The sequence below is a fragment of the Eleutherodactylus coqui genome, chromosome 1 (assembly GCF_035609145.1).
Source record: "Eleutherodactylus coqui strain aEleCoq1 chromosome 1, aEleCoq1.hap1, whole genome shotgun sequence".
Lineage (NCBI taxonomy): Eukaryota > Metazoa > Chordata > Amphibia > Anura > Eleutherodactylidae > Eleutherodactylus > Eleutherodactylus coqui.
The window spans coordinates 311,490,932-311,511,345 of NC_089837.1; positions in this window are offsets into that span (position 1 = coordinate 311,490,932).

Sequence of the window (20,414 nt, forward strand, 5' to 3'; positions counted from 1 at the left end):
TGCTAGTTCCAGTTTGTCTGTTTTTTGTGAGGCCCAATCATTTTATATTTATTGATTAATAAAAGTTATATTTTAAGGGATATACCCAGTGAATACTATGTACAAGAATATAACTACTAGAATACTGCCCCCTATGTACAAGAATAAAACTACTAGAAAACGGTCTCCTATGTACAAGAATATACCTGTTTTAGTACTGCCCCCTATGTACAGAAATATAACTACTTGAATACTGTATGCTACATACAAGGATATTAGTACTATAATACTATCTCCTATGCATAAGAATATACCTACATGATGAATACTGACCCTATGTACAATAATTTAACTACGAGAATACTGTCTCCTATATACAAGAATATAACTACTAGAATACTGTCCCATATGTATAAGAATATAACTACTAGAATACTGCCCCCTATGTACAAGAATATAACTACTATAATGCTGCCCCCTATGTAAAAGAATATAACTACTAGAATACTGTCTCCTATATACAAGACTATTACTGCTATAGTACTGCCTCCCTATGTTCAAGAATATAACTACTAGTATACTGTCCCCTATATACAAGAGTATTACTGCTATAGTACTGCCTCCTATGTACAGGAATATAACTGCTCAGATGATAATCATTATCGACGTAGCCTGAAGAAGTTAAACGTACAGTAGCTATTTTTTGCCTCAGATAACTAACTATATAGCTATATATGTATCTATATATAGCTAGATAATAAATATTATATGTATATACACATATACACAGTCTGTAACGAGTCATTTAGCGGACATGTGGCTACGCCGCACTGGGCCGCAGCGCAAGATATGGGCAGCCGGTACCAGAAGCTCCACCACAGATCCAGTCAGGAGCGAGGCTGATCCAGGGCAGCAACAGTAAGTACTGGATGAGAAGAGGCAGCGGATGCCAACAGAAGGTCAGGATATTAGCAGCCTAATTGCAGGATTATTAGTATCCCCTGGGGAACTCCTCTCAGGGATGTTTCTACCATGTCGGTGGTTAGCCCCCCACCCCTTCCCAATATTACAGTAATTTACCAAATCACACAGTCATTAACTATCCATTCAAAACTACAAAGAGCTGCATGTCGGTTAAGTTCTCTTATCAGAATATGTGAACCGGGTTTAAAACCCCATTCACACGGGCGTATTGTCAGCCCGTATATGTTATAGACATAAAGCAAACATATCACCCCATTGATTTGCATTGGTGTATTCAGACATGCAATGGTTTATGGTTTTGTTTTTTACACAATAAACAATTGCAGAACGTCTTATTTTGGTTCGTATTTACAGAACAAAACTGCACATTCAAATCTACAGAAACGTAAAAAAGGTCCGCAGCGGCTGTTACATGCGTATTCACTGCGTTTATGGAAGGAGTCAGTGTGAGGAAAAGCGGACATCAGTTGGGCCTTTTTTCTGATAAAACAGATTTAAAACGTGTTTTTATAACATACGTGCATTGTACAAGTATAACCAGTGATAATCATCATTGATCATATGTATATGTGAGGCCAGCCGACCTAGAGTCCTCGGATCATCATTTACATTCCTAGATATATGTTATATCTATATTGTATTATTGTAATGGAGTGATATGGGCCCTTTAATTTACTTCTTGTGAGACCAGACATAACAGTTATCCTCTGTGTAGTGCAGTGAAGTGGGCGGAGCCTGAAGTGGGCGGAGCTTCCAGAAGGAAAAGTGGCAGTTGGTCAGTCAGACGCCATCTTGAAGCCAGATGAGAACTGCTGGTGCTGCTGACGAAGGTAACCCAACTGGATTGGATTTTGCCAGGAACAGCTGGAGAAGCCAGAAGAGGAGCAATGGTGACAGTGGCAGATGAAGAAGAAAGAAGAGGCAGCAGCAAGTCCATTGGAGAGTCCAAGGAGATCTATTCTGCAGCAAAGTCCAGGCAGACAAAGAGCAGCGGAGACCCATCTAGGGTCCAAATACGTTGGATTGGAGGACAGAAGGAAGAGACATTAAGGATTGGATAATTACCTGATGGGACCAGTGATCTGCAGCTGTCCGCGGGGAAGCCAGTGCCGGCCGCAGCGTCAGCCTCAAGGAGCGCCAGCGAGGGGGTCACCTGGAGTCGTAAGCAACCAAGTCACACAAAGATTAGCAGTCATTTAATTCACGGTTTAATGTTGTGGATTTTGTATTGCATTTTGGGTGGACTTGCCACAGATTTCACCCTTTGGATTCATAAAGGTGAAATCTGCAGCACATAGTTAACCTGCTGCGGATATAAAGTCCACAGCGTATCCCTCGGGGAGATCATCTGTACTCTGTGGGGGAGATTTGTTAAACTCTCATCCACATGGCTTATATTGTAAATGCTGCTGATTCACCTTGCAGAAAGTCCACACCGAGAATCATTCTTGCCCCATGTGATGTACCCTAATGCTCTAGGAGGAGTCGGACGATTATTCAACATGTTGTATATTGGTGTGACTATTATATACAGAACACTAATATATGTATACACACACACTGAATAGCCATTGAGATGTGAATAGAATAGAGTTATAAGGGTTTTTTTCATTTGGTAAAATGTTTTGAAAACTGATAGATTGGTGGGGTCCTACTGCTGGGACCCCCATTAATCACCAGAATAGGGGTCCTGAGGTTTCCCAAATAAATGGAGTGGTGGCTCAATGAACATCAAATGGCCACCTTTAGCAGTCCTACTGCAATAAATGGTGCAGCAGCATTAATGTACGGCTCAATTTATTCTGCCAACTTCAGGACTACCATTCTGGTGATTGGCGGGGATGCCGGCAGTCGGACCCTCACCGATCTATCGGTTATCACCTATTCAGAGGGCAGAAAGAAAAAACATGAAAAACGTCACCTCAGCAGAAAACCTTGAAATATAGAAATATGACATTGTTAGGTTTTCCTGAAATGGGCCGATACACGAGATACGATTTCCTACTGAGATATTTGGCCTATATGGTATTCATTGAGGACCCTTATCTATTTTATGTTTATCTAAGGAAACGGTTCTGTTATTCTTCAATGACTGAAGCGCTTGTAGTGATGACATACGGGTTCATTGGGACTTTATTATAGATATTGGTAAAAATTGCATCCCTGGAAATTACAAAACTAAAATGCTGGTTATTTCATTAACCTCTTCATAACAAAGGTTGTACATTTATAGGAGCCAAGCCTACTCCAAACACAGAGAGTGCCAAATGTGTTACATAGCAGACATCTACCTTCATCTTCGGGGAGCAGATGCCAGCTGCTTTATCTTAAATTTCACGCTCAATGCTGAATGTGGCATCTAAGCAGTTAGAGGAAATCCCTTCACCCCTCCCCTCCTCCCATGACCACTGGCGTAATTATATAGGGCATGCGGTTGCTCCCGGGCCCAGGAGCCTTAGGGGGCCATTAAGGCTTTTCTTTCCTATAGAGGGAGCCCAGTAAAATTAATAAACCATTATTGTTGGGGGCCCTGTTTCAGGTTTTGCATTGGGGCCCAGAAGCTTCAAATTACGCCTTTGCTAAGGGGTTAAGTTTGGGGGCCCGAAGATAAACTTTTGCACCTGGGTCCATCCCTCCCCTCCTCCCATGACCACTGGCATAACTATATAGGGCATGCGGTTGCTCCCGTGCCCCGGAGCCTTAGTGGTCCATAAAGGCCTCTCTTCTCTATAGAGGTTGTTCATATATTGTACATTCCTACATAGTATTTCAATGGAAGAAGTCCGAAGTAGAAAATGGCAAAAAATAAGGCAACCTGCCAAAATGATTCCTGTCTGGAATTCATGGCGCTGTATGTATAAGAATCACGTTATGTACTGATCCTTCCCATAAGGTATGCAGAATACTGTGCCCTATTACAATAAACCTGTCAAGTCACCCAAATTCAGGGCTGCCAACAGTCCATAGAGTCATGTACAGTTCGCAATAACTTCTGACTTCTGTATTGTCCATAAAAAACATAGTTTATTAATTTAAGCTTTCATTTCTGAATTTGCACAGTGTGCATGTGCCAACATGGTTCCACTACTGCAGCCGCCAAGAGAGGAAGGAGCATGTGACAAGAGAGGGAGGATCTCATTCACCGAATCCTCGTTGTCTTTAAGCCTCTAACGACATGTTTTGGGCACGAGGACGCAGCGATTTTTGGGAGATTTTCATCTCTGGTTTTTAAAAGCCATAACTTTATAATTTTTCAGTTGACTTGGCTGTATGAGGGCTTGTTTTTAATGAGGCGAAAGGTAGTTTTTATGGGTACAATTCCTGGGTACTTATACTACATTGTAGATCTTTTATTAATTATTTTTTGAGACAGAAAACACAGCAATTCTGCCATTGTTTTTACAGTGCTCATCATGCAGCATAAATGACATGATACATTTATCACTTTATCACTTGTTATAGCGATCATAGGCAACAGCAAGCTGGGACACCAATGTCTGACATTCTGTTGTCATTGCAACCCTCCGTGATTACATCATGAGTGTCCAATGATGTCACGAGGGAGCATCCTCCCTCTGTGAACTGTTTACATGCTGCCATCTACATAGATGGCAGCATGCAGATGGTTAAAAGCGCAGACCAATGTTCACTGATCTCGGATGTTACAGCAGGAGGCTGACTATCGGTAACAGCCAACTCCCGCTGCAAGACTGCATCAGCTCAGCTTCTAAACCCACGCCATCCACATGACGTTAAGTATACGTCCTGGTGCATTAAGAACCACGATGGCATGACGTAAACTTATGTCATATAGCGTTAAGGGGTTAAAGTATAATAAAAGAACCGCCCCCAGGACACTGTCCTACACAAGTTGGAGAAGCATGTCATTACCTTGCTATATAGACAGGTCAGTATACTGCGTATTGTCTGGTCATAGTGAAGGATAGGGAGGAGTTATGTATGGGTATACTGTGAATATGGTGAAATTTAAAGGGGTTGTCTCGCGAAAGCAAGTGGGGTTATACACTTCTGTTTGGCCATATTAATGCACTTTGTAATATACATCGTGCATTAAATATGAGCCATACAGAAGTTATTCACTTACCTTCCCTGCGCTGGCGTCCCCGTCTCCATGGCTCCGTCTAACTTCAGCGTCTAATTGCCCGATTAGACGCGTTTGCGCAGAAGGGTCTGCTGCCTTCGGCTCGGTTCGGCAGCAGCTGCGTTCTGGCTCCACCCGCTTCTACGCGTCATCGCGTAGCTCCGCCCCGTCACGCGTGCCGGTTCCAGCCAATCAGGAGGCTGGAATCGGCACACGTGATAGAGTGGAGTTACGCGATGATGCGTAGAAGGGGGCGGAGCCAAAACGCCACTGCTGCCGGGTAAACCCGAAGGCAGAAGACCCTTCTGCGCAAGCGCGTCTAATCGGGCAATTAGACGCTGAAGTTAGACGGAGCTATGGAGACGGGGACGCCAGCGCAGGGAAGGTAAGTGAATAACTTCTGTATGGCTCATATTTAATGCACGATGTATATTACAAAGTGCATTAATATGGCCATACAGAAGTGTATAACCCCACTTGCTTTCGCGAGACAACCCCTTTAAGGATTTGCCAAGTAACAGAAGAGTTATAGGACACCTTCACCTCTCACCTGCTATAAACCTTAACACCCACATCTTTTGTTCAAAAAAATCCGAGAGGCCCTACGCGGGACAGACCGGCCGGGAGGCCCTACGCGGGACAGACCGGCCGAGAGGCCCTACGCGGGACAGACCGGCCGAGAGGCCCTACGCGGGACAGACCGGCCGAGAGGCCCTACGCGGGACAGACCGGCCGAGAGGCCCTACGCGGGACAGACCGGCCGAGAGGCCCTACGCGGGACAGACCGGCCGAGAGGCCCTACGCGGGACAGACCGGCCGAGAGGCCCTACGCGGGACAGACCGGCCGAGAGGCCCTACGCGGGACAGACCGGCCGAGAGGCCCTACGCGGGACAGACCGGCCGAGAGGCCCTACGCGGGACAGACCGGCCGAGAGGCCCTACGCGGGACAGACCGGCCGAGAGGCCCTACGCGGGACAGACCGGCCGAGAGGCCCTACGCGGGACAGACCGGCCGAGAGGCCCTACGCGGGACAGACCGGCCGAGAGGCCCTACGCGGGACAGACCGGCCGAGAGGCCCTACGCGGGACAGACCGGCCGAGAGGCCCTACGCGGGACAGACCGGCCGAGAGGCCCTACGCGGGACAGACCGGCCGAGAGGCCCTACGCGGGACAGACCGGCCGAGAGGCCCTACGCGGGACAGACCGGCCGAGAGGCCCTACGCGGGACAGACCGGCCGAGAGGCCCTACGCGGGACAGACCGGCCGAGAGGCCCTACGCGGGACAGACCGGCCGAGAGGCCCTACGCGGGACAGACCGGCCGAGAGGCCCTACGCGGGACAGACCGGCCGAGAGGCCCTACGCGGGACAGACCGGCCGAGAGGCCCTACGCGGGACAGACCGGCCGAGAGGCCCTACGCGGGACAGACCGGCCGAGAGGCCCTACGCGGGACAGACCGGCCGAGAGGCCCTACGCGGGACAGACCGGCCGAGAGGCCCTACGCGGGACAGACCGGCCGAGAGGCCCTACGCGGGACAGACCGGCCGAGAGGCCCTACGCGGGACAGACCGGCCGAGAGGCCCTACGCGGGACAGACCGGCCGAGAGGCCCTACGCGGGACAGACCGGCCGAGAGGCCCTACGCGGGACAGACCGGCCGAGAGGCCCTACGCGGGACAGACCGGCCGAGAGGCCCTACGCGGGACAGACCGGCCGAGAGGCCCTACGCGGGACAGACCGGCCGAGAGGCCCTACGCGGGACAGACCGGCCGAGAGGCCCTACGCGGGACAGACCGGCCGAGAGGCCCTACGCGGGACAGACCGGCCGAGAGGCCCTACGCGGGACAGACCGGCCGAGAGGCCCTACGCGGGACAGACCGGCCGAGAGGCCCTACGCGGGACAGACCGGCCGAGAGGCCCTACGCGGGACAGACCGGCCGAGAGGCCCTACGCGGGACAGACCGGCCGAGAGGCCCTACGCGGGACAGACCGGCCGAGAGGCCCTACGCGGGACAGACCGGCCGAGAGGCCCTACGCGGGACAGACCGGCCGAGAGGCCCTACGCGGGACAGACCGGCCGAGAGGCCCTACGCGGGACAGACCGGCCGAGAGGCCCTACGCGGGACAGACCGGCCGAGAGGCCCTACGCGGGACAGACCGGCCGAGAGGCCCTACGCGGGACAGACCGGCCGAGAGGCCCTACGCGGGACAGACCGGCCGAGAGGCCCTACGCGGGACAGACCGGCCGAGAGGCCCTACGCGGGACAGACCGGCCGAGAGGCCCTACGCGGGACAGACCGGCCGAGAGGCCCTACGCGGGACAGACCGGCCGAGAGGCCCTACGCGGGACAGACCGGCCGAGAGGCCCTACGCGGGACAGACCGGCCGAGAGGCCCTACGCGGGACAGACCGGCCGAGAGGCCCTACGCGGGACAGACCGGCCGAGAGGCCCTACGCGGGACAGACCGGCCGAGAGGCCCTACGCGGGACAGACCGGCCGAGAGGCCCTACGCGGGACAGACCGGCCGAGAGGCCCTACGCGGGACAGACCGGCCGAGAGGCCCTACGCGGGACAGACCGGCCGAGAGGCCCTACGCGGGACAGACCGGCCGAGAGGCCCTACGCGGGACAGACCGGCCGAGAGGCCCTACGCGGGACAGACCGGCCGAGAGGCCCTACGCGGGACAGACCGGCCGAGAGGCCCTACGCGGGACAGACCGGCCGAGAGGCCCTACGCGGGACAGACCGGCCGAGAGGCCCTACGCGGGACAGACCGGCCGAGAGGCCCTACGCGGGACAGACCGGCCGAGAGGCCCTACGCGGGACAGACCGGCCGAGAGGCCCTACGCGGGACAGACCGGCCGAGAGGCCCTACGCGGGACAGACCGGCCGAGAGGCCCTACGCGGGACAGACCGGCCGAGAGGCCCTACGCGGGACAGACCGGCCGAGAGGCCCTACGCGGGACAGACCGGCCGAGAGGCCCTACGCGGGACAGACCGGCCGAGAGGCCCTACGCGGGACAGACCGGCCGAGAGGCCCTACGCGGGACAGACCGGCCGAGAGGCCCTACGCGGGACAGACCGGCCGAGAGGCCCTACGCGGGACAGACCGGCCGAGAGGCCCTACGCGGGACAGACCGGCCGAGAGGCCCTACGCGGGACAGACCGGCCGAGAGGCCCTACGCGGGACAGACCGGCCGAGAGGCCCTACGCGGGACAGACCGGCCGAGAGGCCCTACGCGGGACAGACCGGCCGAGAGGCCCTACGCGGGACAGACCGGCCGAGAGGCCCTACGCGGGACAGACCGGCCGAGAGGCCCTACGCGGGACAGACCGGCCGAGAGGCCCTACGCGGGACAGACCGGCCGAGAGGCCCTACGCGGGACAGACCGGCCGAGAGGCCCTACGCGGGACAGACCGGCCGAGAGGCCCTACGCGGGACAGACCGGCCGAGAGGCCCTACGCGGGACAGACCGGCCGAGAGGCCCTACGCGGGACAGACCGGCCGAGAGGCCCTACGCGGGACAGACCGGCCGAGAGGCCCTACGCGGGACAGACCGGCCGAGAGGCCCTACGCGGGACAGACCGGCCGAGAGGCCCTACGCGGGACAGACCGGCCGAGAGGCCCTACGCGGGACAGACCGGCCGAGAGGCCCTACGCGGGACAGACCGGCCGAGAGGCCCTACGCGGGACAGACCGGCCGAGAGGCCCTACGCGGGACAGACCGGCCGAGAGGCCCTACGCGGGACAGACCGGCCGAGAGGCCCTACGCGGGACAGACCGGCCGAGAGGCCCTACGCGGGACAGACCGGCCGAGAGGCCCTACGCGGGACAGACCGGCCGAGAGGCCCTACGCGGGACAGACCGGCCGAGAGGCCCTACGCGGGACAGACCGGCCGAGAGGCCCTACGCGGGACAGACCGGCCGAGAGGCCCTACGCGGGACAGACCGGCCGAGAGGCCCTACGCGGGACAGACCGGCCGAGAGGCCCTACGCGGGACAGACCGGCCGAGAGGCCCTACGCGGGACAGACCGGCCGAGAGGCCCTACGCGGGACAGACCGGCCGAGAGGCCCTACGCGGGACAGACCGGCCGAGAGGCCCTACGCGGGACAGACCGGCCGAGAGGCCCTACGCGGGACAGACCGGCCGAGAGGCCCTACGCGGGACAGACCGGCCGAGAGGCCCTACGCGGGACAGACCGGCCGAGAGGCCCTACGCGGGACAGACCGGCCGAGAGGCCCTACGCGGGACAGACCGGCCGAGAGGCCCTACGCGGGACAGACCGGCCGAGAGGCCCTACGCGGGACAGACCGGCCGAGAGGCCCTACGCGGGACAGACCGGCCGAGAGGCCCTACGCGGGACAGACCGGCCGAGAGGCCCTACGCGGGACAGACCGGCCGAGAGGCCCTACGCGGGACAGACCGGCCGAGAGGCCCTACGCGGGACAGACCGGCCGATAATATATATATAATGATTAATTTTTCTATATTTATATCTTCCTAGATACAGGGCCAGCCACCCACTCCACCCAAACCACACGCTGAACGCAAGACAGATGCCGCCAGATCCTGAATCCAAGACAGATGCCGCCAGACGCCGAACCCAAGCCAGACGCCGCCAGACACGCTGCACCCCAAGCCAGACGCCGCCAGACACGCTGCACCCCAAGCCAAACGCCGCCAGACACGCTGCACCCCAAGCCAGACGCCGCCAGACACGCTGCACCCCAAGCCAGACGCCGCCAGACACGCTGCACCCCAAGCCAGACGCCGCCAGACACGCTGCACCCCAAGCCAGACGCCGCCAGACACGCTGCACCCCAAGCCAGAGGCCGCCAGACACGCTGCACCCCAAGCCAGAGGCCGCCAGACACGCTGCACCCCAAGCCAGAGGCCGCCAGACACGCTGCACCCCAAGCCAGAGGCCGCCAGACACGCTGCACCCCAAGCCAGAGGCCGCCATGTAATTTAAGGGACTATTTGTTTGTACAAAGGCTGGCAACCAGCGACTGTTCTTTTAAATAGTAAAGCCAGCATTGTCAAAGCATTTGAAATTGAGCCAGTTTAGTGACTATACTGCTAATTCAGCTGCCAAATAAATACCTATTGTTTACTACAATGTATGCTGTTTTTAAATCCAACTAGACATACTTTCAGTAGTAGCATGTGAACTGGCAATTACTTTGAATTCTGATCCCTCTAGTCTATAAACTGAGGACATATACCATGGGAATACCACTTTTTGAAAGCTGTCTGGAACTTTTAGGCTGAGTTCACACAGGGCGGATTTGCCGCCGAAATTCCGTGCAGAATTTCTGTGAGGCAAATCTGCCGGCAGCTCCTAATCCCGGGATTAGTCAGCTATGTGGATGAGATTTTGCAAACATCTCGTTCTCACAGGGTGGCAAATCCTTCGCGGAAAAGCCGGGCAGAACCGGCGATGTTGCGCAGAATTGGCAGTCGCAAAACCTTTGGTGAAATGCCACAGGTTCTAAAGCTGCGGCTCTCCCGCGGAAATCTTGTGGCTTTTCGGTGTGGCCAAGCAGCGAGATTTCTGCATCATATCTGTCCCGTGTGAACCCAGCCTTACTATTGATGGTCTACCCACAGGTTATCAATACTTGATTGGCTGGGATCTGCTGCTGGTGATCCCTGCTGACATGTTGATTGCCGAGCCTCAATTGAAGGGGTCAAGTCTGCTGCAGCTCTGCATCAAAATCTGTCAGTGTTGCAGAATTTGACATGATTTTCTGCTGTGGAAAGTCTGCACTAATTTGGCTACGTGTGAATGTACCTTTAAGGATGCCTTCACATGTGACTGATTTAATGCAAATTTTGTTGCAGATTTTTGTATGCATCTACAGTATAGATTCCACCCTTTCAATTACTTTCAAGTCACCAAATTATGCAACAAAATAAGCAACACATCAGCGACATGGGAAAGTACACAGAGGATTCCTTTGCAAGATTTTCCACATGGAATCCACCTGTAAAACCTCAGCAGAAATCCGTGGCTATTCTGCCATTGTTTTTGCAGATCCGCATGCAGATTTAGCCGGTATTATTGTATCTTGACGCCACCAGGAATTTCTTGGAGAGCCAAGATTGACAGGGGGGTGACCCCATCTGTACCTGATTGGCTGCAGAGGGGATAAGGCAGCAGGTCCTGCAAGGCCACTAAAGAAGAATACAAATGCGATGTAGTGGCCAGCGGCACTGCAGTCCATATGCACATGAAACAGCATCACAGGGTAACTTCTTTGCTTCAATTCAGCTTCATTATGCCCAGTAAAACGACAACGTTTCGACCACTTTAAACGTGGTCTTTGTCAAGTCCATACACCCATATCTTGCAATCCAATTGTATGGCGTCCGCTGCTTCTCAGAGCGCATGATCTAGATGGAAATATTGTGATCAAAACTTACATAGCCTAATGGGGTTGTTTACTGCGCATGCGCCGTACGCGCATGCACCATCCGTGCACCCCGGTTCCCTGTATGCAAGAACGTTACATCATACACTGTTCCTATAGACCTGCCTCCTGCTTCTCAACGCAGGCGCAGTTCGTGCTGGGGAATAGCCCACAAATACAATTGAGGATAAAAGCAACCTGGGCTACGGATCTCCAGCTGACTCCGCCCCCCTCTCTGATACGGCAGGACCTAGCCCCGCCCATCAATCTGATCAATAGTGTCTCTCAGGGGTATCAGCGGACACCATATATATCCCACAGCAACAATATTGTGCATCCAATTATCTCTACGTCTGCATCAAGTGTATAGAATGTTTTGAACCTAGGCGCCTCGTATAATAGTAGAGTACCCAAATTAACCTTTCCTCTATCGAAACCTCCCTTCTTTATTATTTATTAGAGAATTGGCCATATGCATCATTAGTGACATAGGTGCAGAACACTGTACCTGTAATGGGGATAGATCCCAGGTAATAATTATATGTGGAACATTATATTAACCCCCGCCATTAAAAGTCACTTAGATAAAAGCATATCGGAAACCAAAAGATGCTACAAACACATTTTAATGTAGAAAGTTTTGGCTATAATTCAAACATTAGATATATAGTTGATGAAAAAGATACCTTGAGCCGAGAAAAAAAACGGATCATCCCGAGATGTAACAAGTCACGATCAACCTGCATCCGCCAATGCCAACGCACCAATGTATGCATCCAACTGGAAAAAAGGAGAAAAAACACAATCATTAAAAACAAAAAATCTCGGACACAACACATGTGCAAAACTGATGACATATGGCCAACAATATGTTAACCCCTTACCCTAACAGGACAATTGATATTGGATTGTATTCTACATTGAGACCCTTAGGGCACAATGCATCCAACTCAAAAATCCATCTAGCCTCCAATAGTTTTAATGCTTTATCCCAATCGCCTCCCCTTCGATTAGCAATCACTGCGTTAATGACCCTGTACCGGAATTGCCTCACCGTGTGGCCATGGTCGATAAAGTGTTTAGGAATTGGTAATTCAATTTGGCGAGTTCTAATATTGCTTTTATTACTAGCAATCCTCTTCCGAATCTCGGTGGTTGTTTCACCAACATATATCATACCGCAGGGGCAACTGATAATGTATACAACATATGTTGACCAGCAACTGTACTAACCCCGAATAGGATAAATCCGACCCGTACGCGGGTGGGTAAAACTGTCGCCCTTTGTGATGTTGCTGCAAGCCCCGCAATTCAAACATGGAAAATTTCAATTTTTTTTCGGGGCGTTAACAAACGCTGTACGGGTGATGTATCCATACGTCCCATAGTACGTACTAATTGGTCCTTCAGATTGCGTCCCTGGTGGTACGCCATCATCAGAGGGGTGTTAAACTCTTTGATGTCTTAATGGCAATTTGCTAGTAAATACCAATACTTATTGATAATGTGTTTGATTCTACTGCTATATGGGCCAAATGTTGTTACAAAAGGGATGCGTTCGCTAGTCTTAGGTTTAGGGATGGTAGACAGAATCGTTGCACGATCTATCTGTTCAACTCTAATCCTGTGTTGAGTGATCAAATCACCAGGGTACCCCCTGTGAAGAAACTTGTCACACATCAAATCCAATCTATGTTCTAGAAATTCCTCATCAACCACCCATCTCACCCTGAGCATCTGACTCCCAGGGAGAGACTTAACCACGGCTGGCGCGTGGAAGCTAGTGAAATTTAACAAGTTATTGCGATCGGTCGGTTTAGAGTATAAATCTGTCTTCAAACCATTGCCTTATTTAAAGGGGTTGTCCCGAGAAAGCAAGTGGGGTTAAGCACTTCTGTATGGCCATATTAATGCACTTTGTAATATACATCGTGCATTAAATATGAGCCATACAAAAGTTATTCACTTACCTGCTCCGTTGCTGGCGTCCCCGTCTCCATGGTGCCGTCTAATTTCAGCGTCTAATCTCCCGATTAGACGCGCTTGCGCAGAAGGGTCTTCTCCTTTCTCTTGGGTCTCGGCACGAGCGGCATTCTGGCTCCGCCACCTTCCATGCGTCATCACGTAGCTCCGCCCCGTCACGTGTGCCGATTCCAGCCAATCAGGAGGCTGGAATCGGCAATGGACCTCGCACAGAGCCCACGGTGCACCATGGGAGAAGACCCGCGGTGCATCGTGGGTGAAGATCCCGGCGGCCATCTTGGTAAGGTAAGTAAGAAGTCGCCGCAGAGCGGGGATTCGGGTAAGTACTAAACTTTTTTTTTTTTTAACCCATCCCTTGTGTTTGTCTCGCGCCGAACGGGGGGCCTATTGAAAAAAAAAAAAAGCCGTTTCGGCGCGGGACAACCCCTTTAATAACCAATACATCCAAGAATTGTATTGATGTTGCAGAGGCCGTTAATGTAAATTTTAACTCAGGAAAAAAAATCTTTTTCCAGCCAATCAGGAGGCTGAAATCGGCACACGTGACGGGGCGGAGCTACGCGATGACGCGTAGAAGGGGGCGGGGCCAGAACGCCGCTCGTGCCCGGACCGACCAGAAGGGAGAAGACCCTTATGCGCAAGTGCGTCTAATCGGGCGATTAGACGCTGAAATTAGATGGCACCATGGAGATGGGGACGCCAGCGCATGGAAGGTGAGTATATAACTTCTGTATGGCTCATATTTAATGCACGATGTATATTACAAAGTGCATTAATATGGCCATACAGAAGTGTATAACCCCACTTGCTGCCGCGGGACAACCCCTTTAAAGATGCTGAGATGTTGTCTAGTCAGGACCCCCACCAATCAGCTGTATGCGGGGCCGACACACTCCTGTGCTGACCTGATTTCTGCAGGAAGCAGACAGCTCCATTCCCACTGCAGTGGCCAGGCTTGGTATTGCTGGCCAAGATCCCATTGAAATGAATAGAATCTTAGCCTCCAATATCAAGCCAGGCCACTGCAGTGAGAACAGAGCTGTCTGCTTCCTGCAAAAATCAGCCCAGCGCACAAGCACACCAGCCCAGTGAACAGATGATCGGTGAGAGTCCTGGGTGACACACCTCTGCCAATCTACTATTGATGCTCTAAGCTGAAGGACAGTCCACACAGCTATGTCACCAGCAAAGTAAAGTTATGGAGGGAGTATTTACTAATCCTGGAATTTATTACAAGGCTTGGTGCAAGACGCTCCAAATTTAGTAAGAGTCCCATTAATAGATATGCCACATCTTTGTGTACCCGCCACACAATACAGCAACATAAATAACCAACTCATCCCAGCAACCCCAAAACCTCCACTGTGATAGCAGGGTCATTCTAGCAGCACAGCCCCATCAGCAGCCTGCCCTGTTCTTACCCCTCTTGTCTGCTCTAGTCTAACAGCCATCACTCACCAGGACTCCTCCGTGACACCAGGCTCATACTAGCAGCACAAACCCATCAGCAGCCTGCCCTGTTCTTACCCCTCTTGTCTGCTCTAGTCTAACAGCCATCACTCACTAGGACTCCTCCGTGACACGAGGGTCATACTAGCAGCACAAACCCATCAGCAGCCTGCCCTCTTCTTACCCCTCTTGTTTGCTTCAGTCTTACAGCCTTCATTTACTAGTACAAGAGAGTCAGCTCTTCTCACCTGTTCAGTCAGAGCAGCAGGTGTAATTCATGGGATGGAATGAGGGTTGGGGATCCTCCCAACTCTTCCCCAACCGGCTCCAGGACCCTTTACATGCTGGACTGGGACCGAACACAGTTTTCTTCTATGTTCAAACACAATGGGGCTGATTTATTAACCCCTTAGTGACTACCCATATTTGTTTTCACGTCCTGGGTGTCTGGGCTCTAATTTAATCTACAGGGCTGTAAAAACACGCCGGTCTTACAGGGTAAAGCCTCAGGTTCTGTGCATGTGACAGCTCCCTGCTTTCAGCTGTCAGAGGTAGTCGAACTGTCACAAGGAGCTGCAGTGTGCAACCCCCAGTTACATGATCGTTGTTATCCAATGGATAATGGCGATTGAAGTTGTTAAAGAGTTAAAGTTTCATCTCCCGTCACGGATCTGATCTGTGAGGAGAGATGAAACTACTCCCCTCCGGTCTCCGCGATGTCTTGCAACGATCTGCTCCTGAAAGACCTGCCGCAACTTCTGCGCACGTGCGACAAGTTAAAGTGTCGGGTGCATGTGCAGAAGGATGGGGGGCTCAGGCAATTAAAAATCTCCCTGCTCCAAGCTAGCAAAGATAGCCAAGAGCAGGGAGAAGTCACCGCGGGGCCGCGGTATGGAGTCTCCGATCATGCTGTCATCCAATGGATGACGGCGATCATGTAAGGAGTTCTTTATCCGCTGATTTTTTTACGGCTTCTGCGCAAAATGGTGGACACATGCAAGGATTGCCTGGGAAATTTAAAATCTCCCTGCTGCTGGCTTCCAAAGATATCTGAGGGCCTGGAGATTTCACTAGGGACTGCGGTATGCAGTCAATTGTCATGTGATCGCCCTTATCCAATGGATATGGGCGATCATGTAAAAGTTTTTAAAAATTAAAGATCAGATCCGTGAGAGCAGGTAAAATTACTGCCTAGGGCCTTCTGGAGTGGTCCCAAGTCATGTGATCACCATTATCAAATGGTACAAAAAGGCCGGTCTCACATGGCAGGATAGGAATTGTGGATTCCGCATGCATTTGATTTGCGGTAATACACGGATCAATCAAATGCATTGGATTACACAATCCACTCACATTAGTGGGTCGGAATTATGTAATCTATGTTCTATTTTACCACAGATATCCGCGGCCCGTTGTGCTTTATGATCGTGGATATAGCCACAGCACATACGCAGTTGATTTGATGGATCTGCCTATAGCATTTGATGGCTTTTCATTTATACCCTTTCATGGTTCTGCCTATAACCGTATAGCCTATAACCTTATGGCTCGGTCTATAGCCTTTTTATGGCTTTGCTGATAGCATAATTGCCTTTATAGCTTTACCTATAACCTTATGGCACTGTCTATAGCCTTTATAGGCTTTGTATGTAGCCTTGCGGCTCTGCCTACAGCCTAATAGCCTTTTTTAGCTTTGCCTATAGCCTTTTATGACTTTGTCTGTATCCTTTTTCTTGCATTGTCTATAGCATAATAGCTTTTATAGCTTGGTTTATAGGCTTTATAGCTCTACTTCTAGAATAATAGCCTTCATTGCTTTACCCGTAACCTTACGGCTCTGCTTATAGCCTTATGGTCTGTTGTGGCTTCTGCGTTATGGCTTTAATAGCTTTTATAATTTTACCTGTAACCTTTATGGTTTTGGGGCATTGTGGCCTTTGTGATTTAGGTCATGTGGCCTGATATCTGTTATGGCTTTACCTGTAGCTTTTATTGCTTTGGGACTTTCCTTATAGCCTTTGCGGTTTTGGCCCTGTGGCTTAGCGGCCTTTTAATGTTTGTGGTTTACCTATGGGCTATACCCTTTTTTGTATGTTAATTAAGACCTCTGTGCTGGACCTAGGTACTGATAGCGACTCTGTTTGGCCTAGGGCTTGTGTCCTCTGGGCCTCACCTATTCATGTTAGCCTGTAGGCTTGTGGCTGCCGCACTTTGTTTATGGCTCCATTCCCACGAACGTATATCGGCTCGGTTTTCACTCCGGGCCGATATACGTCGTTCTCTGCAGGGGGGGAGGATGGAAGAGCCAGGAGCAGGAACTGAGCTCCCGCCCCCTCTGCACTATTTGCAATGAAAGGAGGAGGGATGGGGGCAGGGCTAAGTTCCGAGAATTAGCCCCACCCCCATTCCCCCTCTCCCTATTGCAAATAGTGCAGAGGAGCGGAGAGGAGGCAGAGAGGGGGCGGGAGCTCAGTTCCTGCTCCTGGCTCTTCCATCCTCCCCCCCCCCCCCCGCAGATGAGGGCGACATATATTGGCTCGGCCTGAAAACCGAGCTGATATACGTTCGTGGGAATGCAGCCTATGGCTGTATGATGTGTCTTTGGCTAATAGCCTCTAGGCTCTGCTTATGACCTGTTTACTCTTCTCCTCTGTGTTGAGCTGCTGGCCGGTGACCTCTGATTTTGACAGACGATCTTCAGTAGAAGGACAATAGACAAAGCCTCTCTTGCCTCGCCATACTCCTTTAGTAATCTATGGTATCTATGGTAAAGAATACCTTTGGAAATCTGAGGTAAGACTGTTCTGAAGACTACATCAGAACAAGATGACAAATAGAAGAAGGCTACAATTTACCTTCAATGGGGAATTTGTATATAGGGATCTTTCTTGCTGAAGTTGCATCCTTATGTGGAGTATTTGTAGGATGGTTTTTATACTGTGGAACATTTATTTTTGATAAGCTGCCTAAACGGATCCTCCTAACTTTAAAATCGAGATCTCAAGCTAGAATTTTGGCTTAGATTCATCTTAAGTACAATTATATTGGTGTAATATTGTGTAAATAGTGTTTTCCTTTCTGGGAATCATACTTCCTAGGAAGAACATCAAAGTGTGTTCAATAGTCTAGCTTTCTCTAATAAAGAAACCAGTATAATGGGGGCAAGTTGGATCCTGGGATCAAAAAAGCTGTTGTATTCTGTTAGGGGACAAGACCTTGTGATGGTTTGATCGTTCCTGCAGTATGATGTAATACCATAGTATTACATTATACCGCGATCTGACAGGAAATCTATAACCCACACCATAAGGGACCCCCAAACATCAATCGGGCATTTAAAGGCCGCTGTAACAATTGACTGTGGCATTGAAAGGCCTAAAGGCCCCATGATCACGGGGAAAATCAGGCCCGCTACGGATTCTCCATGGAGAACCCGTAGCGGGTCCCTCCTGCCCCGCGGACATGAGGCATTAAAATAAGAATAAACTCACCTGCTGCAGACGGTGCGGGTCTTCCCTTCTTCGCGGCCGGATCTTCTCTCTTCAGCCCGGCGGATGTGCTCAGCACGCCGGCTGCGTGCCGCACACATGCGTCGGGCACATCCGCCAGGCCGAAGAAAGAAGATCCGGCCGCGAAAAAGGGAAGACCCGTACCGTCCGGAGCAGGTGAGTTTAATTCAGGCGAGGGTCTCCCGCGGATCCAGACGGCTTCCATGGGCTTCAATAGAAGCCTGCGGGAGCCGTCCCCACGGGAGACCCGCACTAAAATGGAGCATGTCCGGATTTTTTCCTGCACATCTGCAGGTATTTAACTACCTGCGGGTGTCTAATGCATCCCTATGGGGTGCAGATCCGCATGCGGGAAAAACGCTCCGGATTTTAATTCTTAATTTCCCCGTGGACATGAGGCCTAACAGTCGCGATCAGTGTGGGTATCAGCATGTTGTAGGCAGGTATCAGCTGTAAGAAACAGCTGGCACCTGCATTGTATGGAGCGGGATCAACTTTTGATAACCCCCATATAAACCTTAAATGCACAGGATGTAACTGTACGTTCTGTGTCGTTAAGCGGTTAAAGGGGTTTTTCCACTCACTGGTCCAGCAGTGACCTCCTATAGGCAGTGATTGCCTGCAACAGTCACATTTCCTGGTCAGCAGGGGCCAGGAAGTACAGAATGGCTGTGAAGCTATTTTATGCAATGGGAAAAACCCTTGCCGTTTTTTATAAAGGCACCTCGAAGGATTTGATGGCCTCTAAGGCCTCATGTCCACTAGCTAAATAGAATTGCCGATTCCACAGCGTATTTTGCCCATAGGGAATCATTCGCCATCCACGGGTCCATTAAATTGGTTTTGCACCCACGGATGGCATTTTAAAAGAATTGTGTTTTTCACGCGCGGGAGAAAAAACGCGGCATGCTCCATTCTGCCGTGGATTCTGCGCGGATCGGCAACATTGCTATCACGTCGATAACAATGTGTGCGGATATCTGTATGCAAAAGAAATACCATTTAAAGCAAATCCGTGCGGAATTTCCGCGGCAGATTCTATTTTTCAAGTGGACATGAGGCCTTAGAGTATAATGGGAGAGGTAGTGTCCTGGGTATGATTAAAGAGAAAATTTGACCGCAGATCTCCTGACCTGAATTACAAGCATGATAGGACCTGTTCCAAGATCGCCTCCTATGTAGGGGATCAATCCCAAGAGATGGAGCAAGTGAGAAGCAGCTGTGTTCTAGGGGACTGGTCAGATGACATCTCTTTGCTAGCAGCTAGTGGAGAAGGGAGGAGAGCTGGAGATTCATCTGCTGCTGCAGGGCAAGCAAATGAGCAGTGGCAGACTCTTCGAAGCAACTTATAGCCTAGACTCTTAAAAGTAGTCATCGTTTTAGTGGAGCTCTTAGGTGGCTTATGTCTGAGCTGGGGAAGGTGAAGAAGGGGTTGCTCGGTATGCTGTTACCTCGGATGCAGGTTTTGGCGTCCCGGTAGTGAAGATGAGGAGGCAGCCCTCGATGGTAGTAAGGAGGTTGGGGCCTCTTGTGGAACTTGGGAGCAATCAAAATAGGGGGTGCTTACACTTTCAGGACATAATGGAATAAAAAGAGATCTCCCATGTTTTTTGTTTGACTTCCCCATCCTGTATAGAAAATTCCAGCATATGGAGTCTTCTGATTCAGGAGCTTATTCAGCGCATGTTCTCATGCTTCCACAGCTAGCCCTGCTCCCATATTGTTAATTTTCATAATTGGGGGTACTGGCAGGAGATGGAAATGTTGCCAGTTTTTGGGTTTTGATTCTATGGCATTCACCATGTGGTATAAATAACATGATAACATTATTCTCTGGATCAGCACAGTTACGGCTTTACCAAATTTAGATATTTTTATATTTTACTATTTTTGCACTATTATTTTTACTTTTTATGTTGATGTGTACAGTTGTCATTTTCCTTGTTGACATCCTAATTAACATATGTGGTTTAACAATAAAACAGTTGGTTAA